Here is a 19,000-nt window from a genome sequence, read left to right on the forward strand (position 1 = left end):
ATCTTACTGACAGCTTTAAGGGGTAGATACCGTTACTTAGAAGTAAAGAGGAGACCTTAGCCAAATATTATTAAAACTTAGAAACCTTCCCATCAAAAATTTATTGGACCAAAGGCTTACGCAACTGCTAAATCATACTGATATAATAAGATATACAAAGCTCACATTTAAGTGATCACATTAAATTATTTGAATTCTCATGATTATCTCGTATTAAGATTAAATTTATTAACTTATCATATTAAATTATAAAATTACAAATTAATATTAACCCAGTGAAAAATTCTAACAAATGGCAATCCTTTAAATGTCTATCAGCACATATTTTGCATTTCTATAAATTACACGAATAAAAAAATTTAGTAGATTAGTTGTTCTTTAATTTATTTTATTTTATTCTTTCTTTTTTGGAGGGATGGGAGGAGGGAGTGGCTCGAAACCAAGCCATCATATCCCTTTTTAACTCTCCTTGGGCACTAGGCCAGGAGGCAGGGGACTAATTAGTAGATTAGTTCAGTCATCAGAGAATATTTGATAAAAGACTCAACATACATTAGAAAAGGTATTCTTCAACCAACTATAAAAATGAACTCAGTTAAAAAATGAGCATTAAAGTTTACATCCGAAAGCATGATTACTGTTAATCTTGAATCTCAACCCAAAACAATGGTCGTTGAAGACAGCAATCATAAAGCATATCCTGTTTTTCACATTAATCAATCTTGACAGATGAGTATATAAGTCTTGTGAACCAAAAGCATGCATAAAATCCAATGATGCCCGTTAGCACAAAAAATGCAAATGAAGCAATTAGCATGTATCCGACGTATAGGAGCCCAGAAACCAGCTTAGTGATCTCAAGCTTTGTGAAGAAGTAAAATGCAGCATAGAGGAAGAGGTATAAAGTCGACGAGCCTGATGTGAGATACGACCTCCACCACCATATATAATCTTCACTGCATAACTGGAAGTAGCAAAGTACAATGGTTATTTCAGCACAAGTGATAAGGATGATAATGAAGACCAAGACCTGGAAACCAAAGATGTAGTAGAACTGATTCAGCCAGATTGACGTAAGAATGAAGAACAGCTCGATGAAAATGGCTCCAAATGGAAGTATTCCTCCAATCAGAATAGAGAAAATTGGGTTCATATACCAAGCCTGTTCAGGGATTTGCCTTGGAATTTTGTTCGTCTTCACAGGATCCTCAATTTCTGGCTTCTTGAACCCAACATAACCACCCACAAAAACAAGTGGAACTGAAATTCCAAACCATAGTAGGATCAGAGCAAACATTGTCCCAAATGACATAGCCCCAGAAGACTTCTGGCCCCATATGAGAGCATTTAAGACGAAGACGATGGAAAAGACAATGGCCGGGAAAATGCATGCAGTCCTGAGAGCTATTATCTTCCACTCTGCTCCTTTAAACATTTTGTATAGACGAGCAGAGGTGTAGCCAACAAAAATGCCCATGAAGACCCAAAGTAATAGCATAGCTGTCATAAGACCACCTCGGTTTGAAGTGGAAAGAAATCCAAGAACAGCAAAGATCATGGTAACAAGTACCATGCACAAAAATTGAACACCAGTGCCAACATAGACACAGAGTAGATCAGAATTAGATGGAGGCCTGAAAACATCCCCATGGACAAGCTTCCATCCTGTCTCTTCTTGGGCTTCTTCCTGGGTCTCAAGTTCGTTATACCTAGAAATGTCACGCGAAAGTGTCCTTAGCATGATCATAGCTACCATGCCTGAAAGGAAGCGAACAATCGTCAAAGAAATGACAGTTGAGAACCAGTGTATTTGGTCGTCACTCATTAAAAGATATGCATCCCACCTGGATGCCCATTTCACATCACTCTCCTGAAAGTCAGCACAAGAAAATATAAGGATATTAGCATCTCATAGGTAAGAGATGTCCAAACCTTATTTCAAGAAAAGTGGTCCTATAAATAACTTTTTCCAAGTAATAATTTGTCAACAGAATCTACTTAAACACAAACGATTGTCATCTCTAAGGGTTCAGCTCATGGTTGACACTAAAAAAAAAAAAATTAACATTGCAATTGACAACCCTAAAAATTATTTATAGTTGAAGAGCTCACCTGGTATTCCACATCATAGGTGAATATTATCTCTTCGTTTGATTCAAGCCTTCAACTTCTTGAGGAGTTTTAGAAATAACAACCTTGTGTTTAGTATGGGAGTCCCATGTTGTTAAACGAGTGTTCTCACTCCATTTCCCCTCATATTCATGTTTAATACTGCATTGTTTTAGAGCATAAAGAAAATACCATCAAAACTTGATGTTATGATCTATTTTAGAATATGCTAGAACTCAGAGGAACTAACCTGTATGGTGTAACCTCAAATCATAAAATTCTAGCAGAGTCAGTTTGCAAATCTCTATGACACTTGACAGTAAATGCCAAAAGGTTGTGAATGAAATATTTTTCTTCCTTATTGTGCAAATAATCAGACAAAGTAAGCATACATAGACACAGTAGCTAATACATCCACAAACAAAGGAACTTTTGATTCTAATAGATGTAATGTTTACCCCACTGTATTAACCTTTGACTCCAACATGGTAGCCAAGGTGATAAACAGTAGGAAAATCCTGATCATATCTTCTAATGGGAACAACAAGGGGGAGATTATCCAGGATCCTGTCCAGTGAATTACAAATTAATCAGAAAAGAACCTTGACAACAGTTATTACAAGATTGACAGATGAATTCTATGTCCAAATAAAAACATATAGCATACATATTGACTCGATATTCATCATCAATCTTCTCCTTAAACTGCATTGCAGATTTGGCATCAAGTACTACCTGGCAAAGAATGGTACATATTTGTGGCTCTCGCATTTTAAACTACATTAATTCAAGTGAAAGAGAACAACTTAATGGCCATAAAATAAACACTCTGCCCTCAATCATCAGAAATACTAATAACTGACCACAAAAGGAGAGTTTTCAATACGGTCACCGCAAAACACTTCCCCAAGTTTCTCCGCACTGTTAACTATCTTTTTTGGTGGACAAAAAGGAAGGGAATAGTATGAGTAAGGAAGTTGTGTCTTTACAGACGTCGATTTGTTCACTTTCACCTTTAAAGGATCTCCCTGCAAATCCCAACAAAGAATCAATAACTAAACAAGATCACAATGATTCCTCAATGAACACTCCCAAATATTACAGCATATAGCGAGAACCTAAAGTTATGGTGATTTATTCTTATTTTGTAACCTGCTTTTTTCTCCCTTTATTTTTTGTTGGAGTCTATTGGAGTGTCGGTCATGGATTACCTAGACTTTTTAGAAGAAATTTTTTTTCCCTCAAATTAAGGTATTTTGTAGTATTTTTTAAAACGGTTAATTTTATTTCTAAAAGTTGGTAAAATTGCACAAGTAGATCCCATATTAATATAACAATTCCACGTGACTTTTCTTCCTCAATCCCCCTTTTTCCAACTCCTTGGAACTTTAGTAAATTTGCATGTCTATATTTTCTTTTTCCAACAAAAAAGATATTAGTTAGAGTAGATTTGACAATCATATTTTCGTATCATATCTTATGTCATATTTAACACATGTAACAATAAAAATTGTTAAAATACGAAATGATACGAATTATAAAATATGTTTAAATATTAAATATGAACATAATACGTTTATTATGTGTGTTATACATGATACGACACTATTAGCATATATATAATTAATCTGTTTAAATACGATATGAATAAATACAAATAACATAGATATAAATGAATAACACAGATATACACAAACAGACACGACTAATACGAATATATACAAACATGACTAAAATAATAAATAATCATAAACTATCTATCATTTACAACTTAGTAAATTTGACATATTAATAATATAAAAAATTACTTACATATTAAAAAGAATAAAAAAAATTTGATACCCATTTAATATGCATTTAATATATATTTAAAATTTAATATATATAATATAATTATATAAGTTTTTTGTATCAAATTCAAAATGATAAACTACTAAATATTAAAAAAATAAAATAATGATGTATAGAATTAATATTAATATTTATATTGTATTTATATTACTAATATAAAAAATAATTTTATAATAATTATTACATGAGTATCTTAGTTAAGTGTTTAAAATAATCATTATATGGTATTGAATTGCTAATTAAGTATCATAATTAAAGAAATTAAAAATTAAAATAATCTTTATATGTTTATATTAAATTAAAATAAATATAAATGTATTAAATGTGTTAAACATTTTAAATATGTACTCGTATGACAATATTACATTAAATATGCTTTTTGTATTTTACATGTATTTAGACGAGTCAATATGTAGAAGAAACAAATTATGTTGTGTTGAAATTCGTGTTGACACAAATAAACACGAAATATTTTTTTTAAAAACACATATGATCTTTTTTGTATCATTTTCGTATCGTATTATCATGTCATATTTAAAATTGTCAAGTCTAAGCTAAAGATGAAATAGCCTTCGTAAATGAAATACTAAAAAAATAAATAAAAAAAAAACAATACAAAATAATTCAAGTAACTCATGATCATGACTTGTAATTTTTGAATATCTTGATTGCTTTTCTTGCAAACCCAACAACTTTAGTAAAAAGGAATAATTCTCCTTGGTAATATAAAGATAACTCAAGTTTAAGTAAAAAAAGTCCATCGATTTGATTATTTGAATGGTTCTTCTTCTTAAAGACTTTTTGGATGATAATGGAAGTATGAAATCATTGTTCATGTTAAAGTGATATTATCTTATATTTATTAAGTTTTAAATTTTTTGTTATTTTATATCTATGTTGGGCTTTTATAATTATTGTCAAGTTTTTTAGATTTATTGTTTAGTTTGGATCAAAATCCAGATTTATTTTATTGTTCTTGCCTGTTTCTCATATATATTATCTTTTTTAAGTTTGTCATGTAAAACTTTTGTCTTTACCTACACATGATGAGATATGTTAAAGTGATGTTATCTCGTATTTATTAAGAATTAAATTTCTTATGGTATTATATTCAAATTGAACATTTTCGTATATTACCAATTGATTTCAAGTTGGATGCTTAATAATTCACCAAATTCTTTGCCCATTGCCTCCAACCATAAAAGTGCTTTTTAAATTTTATTTTTTAAACTTTCTCTTGTCTCCAATTTTTCATTCTTTTTTTGTTCTAATTTTGAATTTGTCCTTTCTCTTTTGCTTTTATTGTAGCATGGGTTTTTGTATCAGGAAATCTCTTTTACATTTTTCTTTTGTGTTTGATGCGCCATTAGAGCCCTGCCCTCCCTTACCTTTTCTCCACATCTCTCTTTAAATTTAGTTTTGGTTTGCAGATTAAGAATTTTTGTAGGAAGAATTTATGGTTTCTTCTCAACAAAAGTAAAATTTTGAAGAAATTTAAGTATTTCATTTATCATAATGTTTAAGTCCAAGAACTTGTTCATTTGACACAAAAATATGAAGCTGCCACCAATCTTTTTTATCTAGATATGATTGATCACCTATTGTCATAATGTATCGGTCTGAAGACTTGATCATTGACATAATCATTTAAAATCGAAGAAAAGGGATTTGTCACCAATTTCTTTTAGAGTGTGATTAACCACATAAAAATTTTATGTTTTTTAATAAAATAGTAAAATAGATTTAAAGTTTGTTAAAAAGATAATTTTGGTCTACAAAAATAGGATTAAGTTCGGGAGTCAATTATATATGAGAAATGATTAGCACTCCCACAACCCCCATAAAAATTGATACCAATTAATCATGTGTTATTTATAGTTTTGGATAAAAATATTTTTTGTTTAAGATTTAATAATAATTCTCTTCATTTTGAAGAAAGAAAATTAATTAAAAATCTTTATTTAGGAATATTATGAAAATCTTTATATTAAAGAAATGTCTTATAATTCTCCAATATATAGGCAGAATTCAAAGGTAATTTTTTTCATCTAAGATTTACCATAACATTCCTTTAAAAATAAAAAATAACATTCTTTGCAATGTTAATTGTTGGAAACTTTCTAACATCTAGGCAAATTTTTAAAAATTATCTTCATCTTATTTCAAATTTATTTTTTTTGAAATCAATTTTTTTAAGAACTTTTTTATGCAGAAAACAGACAACGCTATAATTAACCATACACAACAATAATTAATATATATATATATGCACACACATGCAATGAGTGCAAGCAATGATTTAAAAAATGGATATATGCAAATGTGTGTCATAAGTGATGATGGAATGTAACTTTGGGATTGAGTCCCTAAATATAAAAAGACCACTTGGACTCTTTAACCTCTAAGTAGAGTTTGGGTGCGACTATTTATATTTAAGATTCCATTTTTAATTTTGTTTTTATTTAATTTTATTATTGTTTTGATTAAGGAATTATATGAAAGATCTTAATTAAATAAAATTTTCTAAATACCTTCAACTCCTATGCGGCATTCGAAAATAGATTATTTCATGAAAGGTTTTCATACAAAACCTTGGGATTTTAAGATGGTTTTGGGAGTTTTGGGTGGATTTAGGGTTTTATTTAGGGTTTTTGTTTACCAATAGGGTTTAGGGTTTCATTTAGGATTTATGGTTTCATTTAGGGTTTAGGTTTTACATATAGGGCTTTATCTAGGGTTTAGGATTTGGACATAGGGTTTGATTTTAGGGTTTCATTTTTAAGGTTTCGTTTCAGGGTTTTAAGAACTTACAAATCTCTTTAAGAATCTCTAATATCTAGGTAGATTTTCGAAACAAATTTACTTTTTATGACTTCTTTAAACACTGATTATTGTTATTATTATATTATTGTTGTTGTTGTTGTTGTTATTGTTATTAATATTATTATTATGCTTTTTTTCTTTTTATTAAATTTATTATTATTATTTATTTACTTTTATTACTTTTTATTTTTATTATTTAATAATTTCCCAAAATTTAAGTAGAATTAATTTTTTAAAAACACAATTTGAATTCCCTCCAACATATAGATAAGGATTTTAAAATTTTTATTATTATTATATTTTAAGAGATTTTTTAAAAATATAAATAATAACTAGGATGCATGAATATAATCAAAGATAACATAAGTATGCCAATTAAATGGCTAATTCAGGTGCAAAACTATTAAACAATCAAAATCAAACATAAAAAAAAAAAAGCTTGTTTATAATAATAGAAATAATAAGGATAATTATGCAAAAAGATATGTAAACATTCACATAACCTAAATTTTTTATTTATTTGATTTTTTGTTTATTATATTTTTTTGTTTAATTCTCTAACATCTAGGCGAAATTAAAATTTTAAACCAAGATTTTGAATCCCCTCCAACATATAGGCAGGGTTTTCAAAATTTTTTTAAAAAATTTTTTCAATCTTTCAATGGACATCTCTATTAACTTATTTATTACTATTATTATTTTTTTAACCTACTAATTAAGCCAAACCCTTCCCCACTTTTTCCATACTAAGGTTTTTTTTTTCCCTAATATCTATTATATCTCTATTTTACCAAAAACTACAAACATGAAAAAAAAATGATTAGACCAGCTTTTTACAACATGCATGTGCCTAACCCAAACAACAAATATATATATAAAAAAAAGGTGTTAAGCTTTTCTATTTCCACCAAACCATGCAAACCCCATTAGATATGGAAGAGATCCCCAATCCCTAACCGTACACCACCTATATACCAAAGAAAGGTGCACAAAACTATAAAAATGGATAAAGCTTTTAGCTTTACTACATGGGCTAACATCATGCAATTCACTCTTTCACAAAGGAATAGACCATAAGCAAGAAAGATTAAAGCTTTGAACTTTTCATGCATAGGAGAAATAAAAGAGAAGTAGATAAAAAAATAGTGAACCAAAACATTCTGAATTAAAGAATGAGAAAAATAAATAAAAACAAATGAGCCTTAACTATTTTTAGTTTTCTTCTCTTTTTTTTTTATATGAAAATAGAATATTTTAGAGTATGGAAACACAATCTGAATAAAAAATAGCAACCTAGAAATAAAACAAAACCCCTATCAGAGCCCATTTCCTTGAACATTTTTATTAGTTTGAAAAAAAAAAACAAATCCTCCTTTCAACGTTAAAAATGGAAACCATGTACACAAGTAATATTGTTGGGTTTCTTTGACAAGAAAGAAATGAGGTGACTTTTAGTTATAAAAAAAAAGGTTCTTTTCTTTTTATAAGTTTTTTTTTTCATCTTTTTTTTATCAAAAACAGAGCATGGTTTTCAAATAAGTAAAGGAGACTCTCGAATGGACATAATTGAATTAGGTATCTAAGCCAAACTACCATATAATGGAGGGCTCCATGTGCTTTGGAATAAGATTGAAAATCTTTTTTTTTTTTTTTTTTTATAGGAGGCGCCTTATAGGTTGGCTTTTATTTTCTGTTTTCCTAAACACAATTACCGTTTCATTTTACACAAAGGGCGAAGAAAGAGTTGTGATGTTCTTATGAACCTCAACGATCATAAAAAAGGTACCAAGTAAAAGAAAAAAATAATGGAATGGAAAGAAGCAAACTTTAAGCTTTCTTGAAACAAGAAACAGTTACGGAATGCTACCTTTCCTTTGAGCTCTATTTTCTCTTCTTTTCTACCAACAAAATCTCTTCATTCTTTATGTTTTTTCTCTTTTTTTCATGTTGTTTTTTTCCCTTACTTTTTTTTTTTTTAGTATTTCTTGGCTCTTTTGCCATATTTTTCTATTTTTTAGAGTTTTTTTTTAGAACTTTTTTCTAGTTTTTCTTTTTTTTCCTAGAGCTCTATTTTTTTTTTCATATTTTATTTTTTATTGCCTTTTTTTTTGCCATTTTTTTTTGTTTCCTACTCATGCACCCACATTTTTAAGCCACCAACTTTATGTGATTGTAGACACTTTATTTTGTTTGGATTGTCTAAAATGGATATCAATTTTAATTAAGTGGATATTACATTCATTGGGCCTTGTTGGTTTAATGTCAATCGAATTCTAGACCCAAAATCTATGTTAATTGGGTTTAAGGACCAAATTTTATATTTGGCCCAAAGTTGTGGCTTAAAATCCAAGTAAGGGCGTAAGTTAAAAAAAATAAAATAAAATAAAAATAAGAAAAATTGATTAAAAAAATAAATGCTGTGACTATGGGTGTTGTGCAAGGTATTGGCAACCCATTAGCCCCATCCTTGACAACCATCTTACCTTCTATGCCTCCCCTGCAATCCTTTCCCCAAAAACACCTTTATGACCATTTTTTTTAGGCTATGACAGATAAGCCTTACCCCACAAGTCACCAAGAAAGGACTGAAAGAAGAAAAGTTAAAATTTTAAAATCAACTATAAAACCAGGAACATAAGGGATGGGTTTCTAAAAAGTCATCTTTAAAGCCAGAAACTTGGTCATTGGAAGGGTTGTTAAAGGCATCTTGGTGTCCTACAGACCCAAAAAATGTAGGATTTGGCCTCCTATCTTGGCTCTATAAATTGAGTCTCCATGAAACAAAAAAAGAAGAAGAGAAAAACAATCAAAACCACTACCAAAAAAGCCAAAAAAAAAAAAAAACCCTTGTCAATAAAAAAATTCTTAATCTTGCAAAAAGAAACTAAATATCCATAAAAAAAATTCACATCCACTAAAACGGGGAAATAGTGCTAAAAACAAACCAAAAAACAAAAAAATAAAAATAGTTTTCAACCGAAACTATGAAGGCCAATTTAGGCTTTTAGAGGTTTTTTTTTTTTTTTTTCATGAAAGGGAGGCTGGATCAATGTTCATGGTGTTATAGAGGGCAAAGAAGATTTTTTTTTAGATTATTTGGCCATTAGCACAATGATTAACGGTGAAGGAAATGATGGTTAGACGATGGCACAATGCCAAAAGTTACAGTCTAGTAGAAGGCTCTGGTTTCTTTGTAGAGTTTGAAGATTTTTGTTTTAGATAAAAGGATGAAAGGATTTGAAAAAAAGAAAAGATAATTTTTATAGGTAAAAAAGAAAAAAAAAAAAGAGTGAAACAACATATTTTGGAACTCGATGATCTACACACCAACTTGAGTTGGACTAGTGACCTGCACAACGAACCCATTTAGACTTCACTTGACTAGTTTAGACTGGCCTAAGTGAAGTCTACGAATCAAAACTAAATCGAATTGAATCATTCCATTTTTCAAAAAAGTTGTTGAACCACCTACAGATCGGCCTAAACCTTGAAAAGTCGCTAAATTGCTTTCAGACTAGCCAATTAAGGTATGTTTTCATTTTTTATGTTCTAATTTTTTTTTTATTTTTGTGAGTTTATTATATAAATACATGTTTTTAAAATTCTAAATTTTCAAAATAAATATTTATTACCTTTAAAAAAATGAAAATAAAATTTAAATTTTTTGGTAATTTTAAATTCTACCTTTTCTTAAAAAATAATAATAAAATAAATAAATAAATAAATAAATAGAGCAATTAAAAAATGAAGAAAGGAACTTTTATTTGATGATGAGATTTTAAGGAAATTCGCATATTGATTCTTATAAAATCTTTAAGTAAGAAAGTTTATTTTTTTAAAATACTACCAATGTATTGAAATATTTATAAAAAATTTCTAATAAAATAAAAATACCTTTTTCTCCTACCAAAAAAATACAAAAAAAAATAAAAATGCAAAAAATTAATAAATAAATTTTTCTAAAAAGAAAAAATGTATTTGTTCTAAAAAAAGATTACTAGTAAATAAAGAAAAAAATTTTATTTGACGATGAAATTTTAAAGTAATTCGAAAAGTAATACCTTAAAAATCTCTAGATGAGAAGATTTTTTAAAAAATGCTATCAGCATATTTGAATATTTATAAAAAATTTTCAATATAATAGAAAATTTTCTTTTCTTCTAAAAAAATTCTAAAAAAATCATAAAACATATTACGAAAAAAGTTTTTAAAAATAAAAAGATAAATAAAACATGCACACTAATATTTAATCATTTGCATCAACTGCATATCATTTAATTTTTGAAAAATAGATGTGAACCTCTGAAAATAAGATTCTAAGAAAATTTGAGTGGTGATTCCTAAAAAATCTGTAGGTGAGAAAAATTCTTTCAATCGTACCAATGTACTAGAACATTCTAAGAGTTTTTTTTTATAATAAGGTTCTAAGTTATTTTTCTTAAGTAAAATGGATTAATCTTTAAAATAATAAGATAATTAAAAAGAAAAAGGGGTGAAACAACAAAAATGGAAATGAAAATAAATTAATAAAGGTAGTAAAAAGAATTATTTTTAAATGCCAAAATTAAAACATTTTTGTCAAAATTAAAGGATAATGCATAATTAATTTGTACCGTTATTTAACAAGTGCTATGAGGTTGCTAATCTCTCCCCAAGCATAACTGACTCTCGCACCTAAATTGTTTTTGTAGGCCCAAAAATTATCTTTTTTTATAAATTTTAATTAATCTTAAGATTTTATTAAAAAATTAAGGTTTTAATAGGTGGCTAATCACACCTAGCCAAAAAAAAAAATGGTGGTGACTATTTGTTTCTAAATTCATCTAGTGGTCCCAAAACTATTATGACTGCTTGACGACTCAACTAGGAAAATTTTTTTTTAGAGTTAGGCCAAAAATTAATTATGAATTTCTTTAATCTTGATTTAACATCCTTAATCAGTGTTTAACATTAACTCCATTGATTTTGAATTTGTCTAAAAAAAACTAAAAAAAAAATAATGATAATAATAATAATGAATAAAAAAAAATCATTTGCATCTCCTTTTAATTATTTTATTCTTTTGTGTATATTATTCTCAATAAATTATGGGGCATTTGTGTTAATATCCTTCGCACATACTATAACATTTTGCATCTAGCTCTATATATGAGCTCTATATATGAGCTTTTTCCTTTATAGGAAGAAGTAAAGTACATATCTCTCGTGAGATGATAACCTTTGCAATGGCAACCAAAATACTTCACTCAAATTGATCCATTTCTATTCATAGCTTGTATTGGGTGAGGATTGGGGTGCTTTACTAGTCTAGCATGAACAACAATAAAAAATAATTTAAGAACCTTTAGATGTGTTTCGATCCAAAGCAAGCATATAATATGTTATAGGAAACCAATTTTAGGTAGAGCCTCACCAAAGCCTCACCAACCCAGTTGTAGAAGGTACCAAAGTTTAGGACAAATGGGGGGACATTTCATAAGAATTCCAAAGTGTACGAAAATAAAAAATCGTGTGTTTCAAATGAACCAACACAAAACAGAAAAGAAAACAAAAAAAAATGGTTTTTTGTTACAAAACAAAATTCACAAAGAGAAACACTATTTTAGAATACAAAAATAATAAAGGATTAGTAAAAAAGGCTACTATTTCATTTGGTTATGAAGCACCCTAAATGCTTATGACTAAAGGAAATTTAGTTTTTTTTTTCTAATCTTGAATCACATCCGTGTGCTGTTTAATTTTCTTTCCTTTTTTTTTTTTTTTTCTTTCTCTTTTGCATAAACCACATAATGTAGTTTTCCAGTAAGATATTTGCTCTAGGATACTTTTCTTCCAAGAATCTCTTTTCATGGATCTTGTAGAATTAAAGATTTGCTCATCCTTTGTAAGCATCCCATGTGAGTCATATAATGAGGTGCATATTTGGTAAAAAAAAGCTCAGCAAAAGAATGAAGATTATTTGCCTATCAGTTATATGTCAAGGTTGCTCAAAAAGGTGTATTTGGATCTAGCACAAAATAATTTAAAAGATTTACTCATCATCAGGGGTCAAGTAATTGAAGAGAGAAAGAAAAGATTTGGTAAAAAATATGGACAAATCGCATCCCTAATCTTAGTAGTGATTGAAGAACAGTTGATTTGAGCAGTTATAAAATTTTAAGATCCATCCTGCAGATGCTTCACTTTTAACTAAGAGGATTTGATACCAACCATCAATAAGTACCTAGTTTTACTCAGAATAGAACTATAATGTCTGGACAAGGTGTTTACTCGGAAGCCAAAATTAAGTTAACGCAAAAAGTTGGAAGTGCTTATGGGGGTTAAGGTTAAACTATAGAGTCTTTTGCTAAACCTAAAAGAGAATATCTCGATATTTGTTGGGATTTTTTCCATAATTTTGTTTAAGGCCATTTAGATGATGATTATGTGATGGTTGTTTTTACTTTGGCAATATATGGTATAGTGATCTTCTTAAAGACTTTAGGCTACATTGAGATAACTGTAGTGGATTTTTTCGAGTAAGTTAAAACCTAAGCATTGAGTCCTTCACCAGTGATCTTAGCTGAAACCATAAGGTCATTGAATTTCTGTCGACAAAATGGAAAAAGTCACTTTATAGGATGTGCACCATTATTTTATGTGTGGGTAAGAAGTCGATTGAAGTGTGGAAATAGTGCATTCCTAAAGCCGTATCTTCTAAACAAGGCATTGATTGAAGAATTTTGGAAAAGCCAATGGGCGACACTAAAGACCAAAGAAGAATGGATCACATTCTTACAAAGGCTTACCTAAGATGTAGTAGAATGGATGATATCGTGGATGCCTTACATGCCTATAGTCTATTGAGGAGAAAATGAGCCTTGGACACCATAATTGGGATTATGAGGCTTGGTAAGTTACACCCTATTAAAGGTGCTAAGGCAATTTAGTGCAAAATAGTTTATTCCTGCTGCTCATGGTCTTGCTCAAGAAGAGTTTAATTATAAGGACCCCAATGGACCAAGAACATTAGAACAGTTAATCCAAGTATGAAAAAAGACATGAAGCTCGACAACATCACCACCGATTACTAGATTTGGAGGACAAAGTGACTTAGAGATGTAGCACTTTCTCCTGATGATGGCTCATATCAATCAGCTAACATTGGGCAAAAGCATAGTTATTAGAAGTCAAGCTTGTTAGAAAGGAATTAAAAATTGAAAAGGAAGAAATAAGAAGAGAAAATTTAAAGCTTCACAAAAAAATGTGATAATTGAGATATGAAGTAGAAATACGAGCAAGAGTTCGAGTTCAAGCAGGACTAAATCAAGCTGCAAAGGAAAATAGGTTCAAAGATGCAACAGAGTTTCTAAAGGTAGGACCATGACCTAAAAAGGATGTGCGAATGCTGAAATGAGCTCTAGGAGCCTAGGCCAGGTGATTAGGTTCCATAACTTTAAGGCAAGTACAGGCATGGGCCCAACTGTGAGCCCAGGCGTAGGCCTAAGTACAGATCCAAATAAAAGCCCAAGGATGGGTCCAAGAACGAGCACTGCTGAAGACAGACCTAGAACTTTCTAGGATAAAGTCCTATCTGTTTCAAATTCTCTATTGATAAAGTCCTTATAAATTTGAACCCTCCTATGTAATCTTATGTAATTTTGGACTTTATATGAACCAATAGATAGGATCAATCTGAACCGTTCATGTAAGGGGGCCTCAACTATAAATAGAGGTTTCCCACCCTTATGTACAGCACAACTTGAGTAATATAAGTTTACTATAGCTTTAAATCTCTCTTTTTCTTTTCTTAACCTTTTCTTAAACACCTTATATGCAGTATTGTTTAGCAGCAGCTTAGGTGACTAGGCCCTAGAGTATTGAGTGCCTGAGCACCAGTCCGAGTGTTAGGCTGATCTTGGAAGTAGAACTAGTCCATTCTCGAGTCCATGAGCCGTATGAACCTAGAACTAAAGTTTCGACCCATGACAAATGCATTACAAAGCTACTAACCTATGAAAAGTTACTCATCATTGGATTACTATATTCTGACTGTTATGGTAATAATAACTTGTATGTTAACCTTCTGACTAGCAAAACTATTAAAATTGTATGAATCACGATCATTCATTTAAAAAGAAAGAACCAAAACTTGGAAAGATGTTGGATGCCTTGTCGACTTATCTGGTGATATGTAAAACATATTCCTCGAAAATCCTATGAAGTAAGCAAAACCAACTTGAATTTATGCAAAAAATAGAGCTAATTTAAAGAAATGTTATTTTAGATATATAGTTTATGAACAATATTTGCATTAAGGCAGATACGACCTACAAAGCCTTTTATATTTGATCAATTATCTATATTAAGCTGATAGGGTATATGTTGTTCCGCTTTTCACATTTTTAAGTTACCCAAATATTTTAAGTTACCCAAGTATTTTATAGTCTTTTTTGAAGTTCATGGGGCTGATGGTTTAGGCTGTTCAGTGATGTAGCTAGAAACTGCTGCAGTTAAAGCAACAGTGAAGTTAGGATCTTTTTGTTAAGGATGAAACACAGCCTTCAATTCTCTTGTTGTTATCGTCGTTGCTTGTGCTGTAATCTTGCATAACATCCCGAAGGTTTCTACTGTTTTCTATGTTGGATCCTGAAAGAGTGAGATCAAGAGTGATGGTGGGTGGAAAAGGATTATCCAGAACTGGATAAGGAATGCTAGTCGTGGAGAGTATCACAGAGCTGTTTGCGGAAGACAAATACTGTCCTGGTGTAGAATTAACATTATCATGGTTGTGATGTTCTTCGTTTGTTGCCAGAAGAAAAGATTTGTCCTCCACGCATCGTTGAACCTAGAAATATAAAGAAATATCTTGTTAAGTATTTTACACATCATAGCTTCAATTTAGCAGGAGACGTAATACTCTAGATTTTTATTTTTTTAGTCTAAAAATCACGACCAAATTTCGTCAAGTACTTAGGCTCGGGAGTGGAATCCTACTTTCTTTCTAAGGTGAAGTTGTTAATGATTTATATTTGTATGCTGGGATGACGATCGATGCCTCAAAATATAGCAGTTTGAGCATAAAATATAAACTATATATACCTTCTTTTTGACAGGGCATCCAGGAGCCATAGAGCACCTGATATAAGCTCGAGGCGACGGATTATGTTTTGTAACTTTCTCGCCGCATTTCCTCCATTGAAATCCATCTTTAACTATCTAAAACTCATGAATTTAATAAAAGTTATATACATAACATGAAGAACACTGACAGGCGAAATAATAATTACACAACTTATACATGCAAAGAAACCTAGCTAGGGTAAAGAGATTATGATCACTTACAAGGCTGTTGTCCCTAGGGTCCGTTACCAAAAAAACCTTTGACGTCTTCGGTACAGCTGGAACTTCAGGTCTTAGTCTCTTGTTCAAATATTCATCGCATGAACCAATCCGCGTGAAGCCGCTGCAACCTGCTGGTAATTGCGAGTTTGATTCCAGGAGATAGGCTTGATGAAGCATGTTGTACTTGCTGCTCATTGCTTCAAGCATTAATCTAAGAGCTTGATTCACTTTCTGCAAATGTTCCAACTCCGCTTGGCGAGCTTTCACCAGAAAATTTTGTTCTTGAATGTTTTAAAATCCAAATATATCAAATTCTTTCTTTCTGGAAAATTGAAAAAGAAGAAGAATTAGCCTTTTTTTTTTTTTTTTTCTTGTTAGAGTTGGGAGCATCCATGACAGTAGGTTGAAAACCAGACTATTCGATGAAGAACAAGTTAGATGGAAAAGCAAAATCTCTTATTAATTTATTAATGAATATAGCGAAGCCTCCTCCAGCAAATATCAAAGAAGAGTAGTAGAATTGAACAATACTAACACGTAAGTGGCTGCTGTCTCTCTCCCTATTTTTTCTCCCACAACAAGAAATAAGCTGTCAGGAAATTATTGAAATAAAAAAGTAATAGAGATTTTGATAGAATTATCATGAATGATGATGGGTATTAATACAGTACAATTTGGAATCGCGATTCACGAACCATCTGGAATCGTAATCTGCATGACATCATGCAAATGTAGTAAGCACGTAGGCCTTAAATTGCTTGTGATGGGTCCGACGGCGTGTTTGTCGGTGCTGACAAATTGGTGGACTTCAGTTTTAAGAAAGTAAAAAACTGATGATCAAGCCGAATAATTACATCAGCATGCTGAATATAGAATTTTAGAGCTTACATCCGAAATATCTTGAGTAGTTGCCCAAGCGAACGGTGATTTACTGTTGAAAGTGAAGCACTGGTCAAAGCTCATCATCAGAGTCAAGCAGTAACAACATCTAGAAGCGGATCAAAATGAATGTGTGGGTAGCAACCAAGCAATTTAGTATCATCAATTTGACTTTTTCCTTATTCTTTTTATCAAAAAATTTCCAAAGGCTGAAAGCGTGTAGCAAGACTGAGTACCTTTTTGCCACCGGTCCATTTGGAATCTTTGATTAATTTGCATGCATATAATGAATATTTCTACCTCCTTTAATTTGATTACTATTTTAATTAATTATATACCATAATGATAGAAAAAATTATTAAAAAATTGACATAAAACTCATTAAATTTATTTATCAAAATTAATAAATTAATTAATTATTAAAACAATATATACCAATCGTCTAATATGATTTATGGAATTTAAAAACTCTAGTAATTAATCTATCATTCTATTAATGAAAATATTATGGACTTCATATGAGATATTATCCGCTTTGAAAGTTTAATATAACTTTTCTCATAATTTTGTGAAAAATAAATCTAAGAGAAAAGTAAACCCTTAGCTAATTAAACCATAATCTACTCTTCAACTATGAAATCCTTTCTCCTTCAACAATTCTAATTAAGATAATTTTTTTTTTAGATTTATAAGCTTTTTTGGTTAAACCCTGATTTATAATCCTAAACCCTAGCTAATTCTTGAATTCTAAACCCGACATGCATGTTTGAATTATTTAGAATCTTATAAGGGTATATTTACTATTTATTAAATTTTTTTCTCCAAATTAAAGAGTATAACAATCATTAATTAAATTTTTAATGCACTTTATGTTTAATAAACTCGTTAGTGAACAATATATAGGAATATTGATTATGGACATACCAATTTTGTAAATTAACCCTAAAAGGTTTATATATATATATATATATATATATATATAAGTAATGCATATTGCTAGGATATTACTAAACCTATTGATGGGTCAGACTGTCCACAGGCTGGATATGAATTTTCAAGCTCAACTTCAGTATGATTTATTTGTGAATATATTTTATTTTTAAATATTTTATTTTTACTTTAATCCAAATATAAATTTTTGAACAAATTTAAATATATATTTTAAACACATTAAGATATTAATATAAAAATATTTTTTAATATTTTAATAATAAATTATAAAAAATAAACTTAAATGAACTTTCTTGGATAGATTGAAATCAGCCTGAGTTGATTCATAAATACCTATAGATTTTATATATTACATATTTATACATTATGCATGTACACGTACATGCATTGCAAAGTACAAACACCTTCACACTATATTTGACGGAAATATATTCATTTTAATTACTTAGTATATAAAATTAAATAAATTTTCAATATGAATGAGGTAAATTTAATGTCATGTGTAGACATTAAATTTTATCCGATATAATTTAATATTATTGATCCAAATCCGTTTTTGTACGTGAACTAAAATCATTTCTTCTTAAATATTTTACGAATTCTCAAGAATGAAACCTAAATCGACCTAAAAAAAATTCATTTCGAACCCACAAGCTGACCCACTTAAAAACATAATTAGCAGCGTAATTTATTGCCCATTTAAAAATCCAAAAAAAGCCCATAACATAGCCCATTTTTACACAACTCAAAATTAACCTTTGAAAGTGACCAAAACATGGCCCGAAATAGGCCATTTTTAAAAATGTAAAATTAAATAAAAGAGAAGTTTAAACCTGAATGCGGAGCCCGAGACTGAAACAAATTGACAAAAGAAAAAGTGGTGATCTGTAATAACAATGAGAAGTCACAGTGCATAAAGAAGAGGACTTATACCGAGTAGGCAGTCAGCTTGTAAACAGCTGAAAACAACAGAAAACCTGCACATGAATCAACCTACATGAGACAAAAACAGAGGGTTAATAGCCATCAGTGAAGCAGAAAAAGGAAGACAAAAGAAAAACTT

General features: G+C 29.9%; 2 pseudogenes across 2 annotated transcripts; both read right to left on the reverse strand.

The window, feature by feature from the left end:
* Positions 1 to 579: 579 nt before the first annotated feature.
* LOC111304001 (transmembrane 9 superfamily member 9-like) lies at positions 580 to 5,327 on the reverse strand (annotated as a pseudogene). The gene is made up of 7 exons (XR_016326823.1): positions 5,301 to 5,327; positions 2,973 to 3,164; positions 2,777 to 2,886; positions 2,568 to 2,676; positions 2,360 to 2,466; positions 2,113 to 2,271; positions 580 to 1,870 (listed from the first exon to the last, which is right to left on the reverse strand). The product of XR_016326823.1 is annotated as a transmembrane 9 superfamily member 9-like (transcript).
* Positions 5,328 to 15,145: 9,818 nt separating this feature from the next.
* On the reverse strand, positions 15,146 to 16,502 carry LOC111304057 (WRKY transcription factor WRKY76-like; annotated as a pseudogene). Its single transcript, XR_016326867.1, has 3 exons — positions 16,108 to 16,502; positions 15,865 to 15,981; positions 15,146 to 15,610 (listed from the first exon to the last, which is right to left on the reverse strand). The product of XR_016326867.1 is annotated as a WRKY transcription factor WRKY76-like (transcript).
* Between the last annotated feature and the right edge of the window lie 2,498 nt (positions 16,503 to 19,000).

Source organism: Durio zibethinus, chromosome 13 (assembly GCF_047325235.1).
Source record: "Durio zibethinus cultivar Kanyao isolate XHJ-2024 chromosome 13, ASM4732523v1, whole genome shotgun sequence".
NCBI classification, from domain to species: Eukaryota; Viridiplantae; Streptophyta; class Magnoliopsida; order Malvales; family Malvaceae; genus Durio; species Durio zibethinus.